This window comes from Monopterus albus, unplaced genomic scaffold (assembly GCF_001952655.1).
Source record: "Monopterus albus unplaced genomic scaffold, M_albus_1.0 scaffold453.1, whole genome shotgun sequence".
Taxonomy (NCBI): Eukaryota; Metazoa; Chordata; class Actinopteri; order Synbranchiformes; family Synbranchidae; genus Monopterus; species Monopterus albus.
Genome location: NW_018128333.1, coordinates 108,362 through 113,927, shown reverse-complemented (window position 1 = coordinate 113,927; position 5,566 = coordinate 108,362). Strand labels below are relative to the sequence as shown.

Sequence of the window (5,566 nt, the reverse complement as noted above, 5' to 3'; positions counted from 1 at the left end):
TGTGTGTGCATCTGAGCATGTCTGAGAAACTTCATAAACTATGAGTCACCCTGTAATAGATAGGAGGAAGGAGCCAAGGCATATATAGACCTGCAGACAGAGTTTAGTCGAGATCTGCAGTGAGCCAACAGTGATCCTCATTCATCAGAATTCTCTCCAGCATAGTTATGAAGACTTCTGTTTCTTGCCTTCATGGCACAAATACACAGTGCTGCACAACCTTAATCCTGCCATTTTATTACAGGCGACCTGTAACCAGTGAACACGAGTTAAACGAGGAAAAACAATCACAGTGAAAATAGGGTTTTACACTCTTCAGACGATTTTCCTCTGTCCCATTTCAACAAATGTAAATGAATAAATCCACACAGATGCAAATAGATATATGCTGGTACACACACAGACACTTGAACAGTCATTATAGTCTACATCTGTTATCACACAGCACAAGACTGTATTTGCTGTTTCAAATTCTTCATTGTGCTGCTGATGAGAGTTCAGGCTTTAAATGAAACTTAGAAGAAAGAGGCAAATGTACTGTCATGAACATCTGCAGCAACTTTGAAGCTTTGAGGTTTTGTTTTTGTCACATGTGACAAAGTGTTGATTTAATTGCAATTTTAATTTGTAATTTGCTGTAATTTTGATGCTGTAGAGTGGATTGTACCCTCATGTACAAGTAGAAACACCTATTTGATTATATCATTTAGATAATATATTCATCACTAGGATGATCAGTTTTCCCACCAACAGAGCCCAGATTGAGTTATATTATTATCCCAGTTTCTGATTAACTCGACTAAAAGTTCAGAGAATACGACGAGGCTATTTACAAAACGTAACACAAACCAAATTGACTCAGTAAATCCATCCAATCGAATACACAGAGGTCCCGCCCTCCTCCGAGCTCCAACAATTATTTGCCAATCACCTATCAATCAATTGTTACTCCTTGTCAGGCTTGTTACCGATGACGTTCAGTGATGCAACTCTTTTGGATAAAATTGGTTAAAATTAATTCACTTGAGCTGATATACAATAAACAAAACTTTTTCAAGAAACAGGATGCATGTTGTCACAGATTCAGTTAGTGACCTGCAACAGGAGCCTATATTTGTTTATATTTTGACAAATGTTAGCAGTAACCTAGTTATTGCATTAGTTTGGTAACCTGGCCAATTCTGGCATTGTAAGGAATGTCTTTTTCTATGATTTCTAAGATGGTTTGGTTTGGTGAACAGTGTTTTGATACAACATATGTGAATAATTTTAATTAGTAGGCTAATATCAAACAAGAGGAGCTCTCAGCCACTTTCATTTTGTCAGAGTAGCTCTCTGAGGAAAAAGAGGTTGGAGACTCCTTTCTACTTTCTTCTCAGCCACACTAAAGTGGTTCTGTGGCACTGTCGATTGGCCCAGGCTGCAATACCTTCACAAGTATTAGGACTGCAATGAAATGTTGAATATAAAATTTAAATCTCAATGGGAAAAATGTGCATTTGCATAGTACAGATTAAATGCACTTAGTTCTTTTCAAGTACTTGCATGTAAGAGAACAGTGATGAGGGCGCAAACATGTACTGAAAGGAAAAGAAGGGAAACTCTTGGACAAACGAGCACTCTGGGTAAAAATACAAACTCAAGCACTATCAAGATGACTGGTTTCAAACCAAAACAGGTGCAAAGATGTTGAGTAGGTGACTGACACCAGTGATTCTTCATAATTACCTTTCTAAGTGGAAACAGAGATGGATATGTGCCTCCATGGAATGACTAAGATTAAACAGATGGATGAGGACATTATAATTCACAAGAAGGCACAGCTCTTAGTCAATCTACAGAATATGAAGCAATACATGAACATGACAGGATTATGTTAAATCCTATTTGGGACTGTCTAATCACCATGTTCTGACAAAAAGGACTGTCTGCATCCATTAGACGTGCCCTTGAGACAGCCTGACAGGCGTGAAAAGTAAACATCCATTCTGTGTTTTGTGCAGGTCACAAGAGGTCAAAAATACTCTGTATAGGAGATGATTTAAATGGAATTCTGACATTTTGATTTTTATACTTCACATGATTCAAGAGAATGTGGCTTTAAAATCCCCTAACATACCTGTGAGTGCTTCGATTTCAGCTAAAGTTTCAGAGAAAATCTGACATTTTGATTTTTATACTTCACACGATTCAAGAGAATGTGGCTTTAAAATGCTCTAACATACCCGTGAGTGCTTTGATTTCAGCTAAAGTTTCAGAGAAAGATTTCTGCAGGACATCAGCATTAGGCTCCTCCTGCCTGCCTGGATGATTGCTCTGATTTTGCATTTATGTTGTGTGTTTGGTGGTATCAGCTGCTGCAAAAGAGTCAAAGTGTAACGGAGGCTTTTGTGGGCCAATGTATTCAAACCTACTGTAGCCTACAAACCAAAAACATGGAACTAATTTTATTGGTATTGTAGAGGTGTCAAACAATAAAAGGCAAGTACGGGTGCTGTTGTTGTAGCTGCTGTTAATATGACAGTTGACGCTTACTGTCAAAAACGTTTTGACTCCATCTTCAGTTGGATGGTGAGACTATTATACACAGTAATCCATGCACACTGCAAAAGTACAAACTAAAAACATTTACACTCAGTCATCTTTTTAAATTCCTCCTTACCACAAGATTGTCAAAAACCCAGAATATGTTTAGACTCATGTATTCATTAAGTCCTGCTGGAGGTCACAGACTTACAAGGCCTTTCAGTGCCCTCAGTCAGAAATAAATAAATAAATACAGACTCCACCTTCAACACTGAGACACAGAATTCATTTGGGAAACATGTTGCTTTTTGTTAATGGTAAACAAAATAATTACACTTGCTAATGGCAGACAATGCCTCTGAAAATCTCAGTTACATGTTGAGTCTCCCGGCAATCACAGAATCCCACAAGTAAAACCTCAACATGCAAGTCTAATTTCAACACAGTTGATTGCACTTTATACCTCACTTAGCGTAGCTGATACACACCGAATCTGATAAGTGGTGAGCGGGCAGCGGGAGAAGCTATTTAAAAGTGTTTCTAACCATAGAGCAAGGTGGTAAGCAGCAGTACTGTTGAATCACAGTGAGTCAGAAGGTTTGAGCAACAAAACTGAAGTCTTGGCGATTACACAAACGTGGCCAAGTCTCTTTTTGAATGTAGCTGTGACTCACGTTGGGAGAATTCCTCATCTAAACAGTGGGCAGACAGTGTGTGTGTGTGTGTGTGTGTGTGTGTGTGTGTGTTGTACAAATGTGGGATTAATCAGCATGGAAAAGGTGAAACATACACCAACAGCAAACAACAACCACATGAGTACTGACCAAGCAAAATAGAAACCATCATTAGAATTTCTTTCACTATGTTGAATCTGCAGATTTTCATTTGATGCCTAAAGCTAATGTTAGCAAACTTTATATATTTGTGTGCAACTGACATTATTGAGCCAGTTCACTGATGTTGTAACAATTTACATTTGCCTAAGCACTTCACAGATGTTGCAACTTACAGCACAAGTAAAGTGAGGCTCCATGTAGCTTTAGCAAGACTGTAGTCACCACCATGGAAACAAGTGAATGTTAAACATAGAAAAATGATACAGAAGGGTCATCAAATTGATTCAGTAATGTGTGTTTTAGAGCACTGTCTCTAAGTAAACATTAGCTAACATTAGCCACCATAAGCTACATTTCAGGCCGGGCAAAGTAAGGTTGCAAAAGAAATTTTCAGTGTGTTTTACTGCTTGTGAATTCAATTGTTAATTTGGAAGAGGAAGATTGTGTTATTTATTCTTTCAAAAATGACAGTCCCAATTTAATCAAATGCAGTAAATGTTGAGGCACGGCCCTGGCAGCTCCCATTTTCTCTAAACAATTCACAGTGTAGTGTTGACAGAGTACTGACAGTGATGCCCAGGAGGGTCCATTGTTTGGACTAGAATGACACTGGTCTTCTCTGCTACAGCAGTTTTTGATGGGAGGTTTTTAGCTAACTGGTAGAATACATTAAATGGTAACATGTATGTTTAATATTAAATAGTTTTTCACAAATAAAATAAAAACCATGTGACTTGTTTTTTGGTCAGGAGTTTATTTACAAATGTTTATACTGCCATTTCACACTGATTTGCTTTTGTCAAGATATTCAGCACTGTAAATAATAATTACAACATTTGCATAAATATGACAGGGCTAACTGGTGTATTATGAGACCAACTAAAATCAACAGGGGTGAGATTTGGCAAGAATTCTGCGTTTGTCCTTCCAAGAAAGATTAGGAACAGGAGACAACTGGTGCAAATTTGGTTCAGAAAAAATCCAAGGAAAACAAGATAGAGTGCACTATGTGTCACTAAGTGAACACAGGCAGAGGATACACAGCCAGTGGCTAATCCATTTTATTTATTTTTTTATTTAATTTACTTTTTTCTGTATAGGGCCATTAAAGGGACCGTGTTCACACAAAGCTGCCATACAGAAGCAAATGAATCGTCTTTTACTTCATGCTATTCTTATTATGTGATGGATTTTCTACTGTTAATTCTGACCTTTATTAATGTAGAGAGAGTAGCTCTGTCCTGTAGGCTGACCGTGAGTTGTCACTGTCACCCTGTCTTCCTTTCCCACGCACAAAGTAACTTGATTTACACAAAAGACTCTCTCCCTCTCTCTCTCACACACACACACGCCACACATTAAGTCATTGTGGAGCAGCCAGTGACGGGCTGAGGCTGAAGGAGCGCTAGTTCAGGATCACAGGATCTCTGGAGCAGCGGAGACTCGTCAGAGTCCGATCACTGCTGCAGCCCCGCTTACAGCCCCGCGCACAGCCTGCTCCAATAAGCCCGCATGGACATACCAACACCACGCACCTCTAAAAGCTTCAGCACAGCGCCCTGGTCTCGCCTGAGGGGGGAAAAGTCTACAAGATCACTTTCTTGGCTCCTCTGAGGTGAGCCGAGGGTCAGAGAATATTCTCATTCTAATATTTTGCGGCCATTCTGCCTTTTACCTTCCGATTCTTGCAGTTGACTGATCGTTTTTCTTTCTTTTTGCACATTGGAAAGAGAAACGCTGACGCTTCCCCGGGTCTACCTGCTCGCCCAGCACCCATGAATTCAGATAAAAATGTGTACCTCGGCAGAGACAAAGGCATCATGCGGAAGAGAGCCCTGCTCCTTAGGAAAGGTTGCAGCTTCGAGATTACCAGGTAGGTGAAGAGACTAACGGTTTTGTCTTGGGCGAGAAGACGATCAGAATTGCTATAACTGCACTCTTAAAGTGCCACTTTACATGAGGCCAAACAGTGAGTTTCTAACGGGTGTCCTTCACCTTGTGCTGTTGTGTGCGCGCATAGATAAGCTGAGGGTTTCCCCAAAACATAATGCATCCAAATGGAGTGCAGTCAAACGGTGTCAGATTTCCAAATATATGGCTACAATTACATCCTGGTGCATGTTATCATTTTTATCTCAGCACCGTGCGTTCATATCGCCTGTCGGACTGTGGAGGTGATGCTTTACGCACGGGACTACGTAATG

General features: G+C 39.8%; 1 long non-coding RNA gene across 2 annotated transcripts in view; it reads left to right on the top strand.

Annotated features, from left to right (window-relative positions):
- Nucleotides 1-5,353, top strand: part of LOC109952312 (uncharacterized) — an 8,467-nt gene extending 3,114 nt beyond the window's left edge. The window contains exons 3-4 of one of the 2 annotated variants that reach the window (XR_002273735.1): nt 4,726-4,977; nt 5,093-5,353. This is a non-coding gene — a long non-coding RNA (uncharacterized LOC109952312). The remainder of the gene's footprint in view (nt 1-4,725; nt 4,978-5,092) is intronic. The other variant, XR_002273736.1, reaches the window with a different exon arrangement.
- The last annotated feature ends 213 nt before the right edge of the window (nt 5,354-5,566 follow it).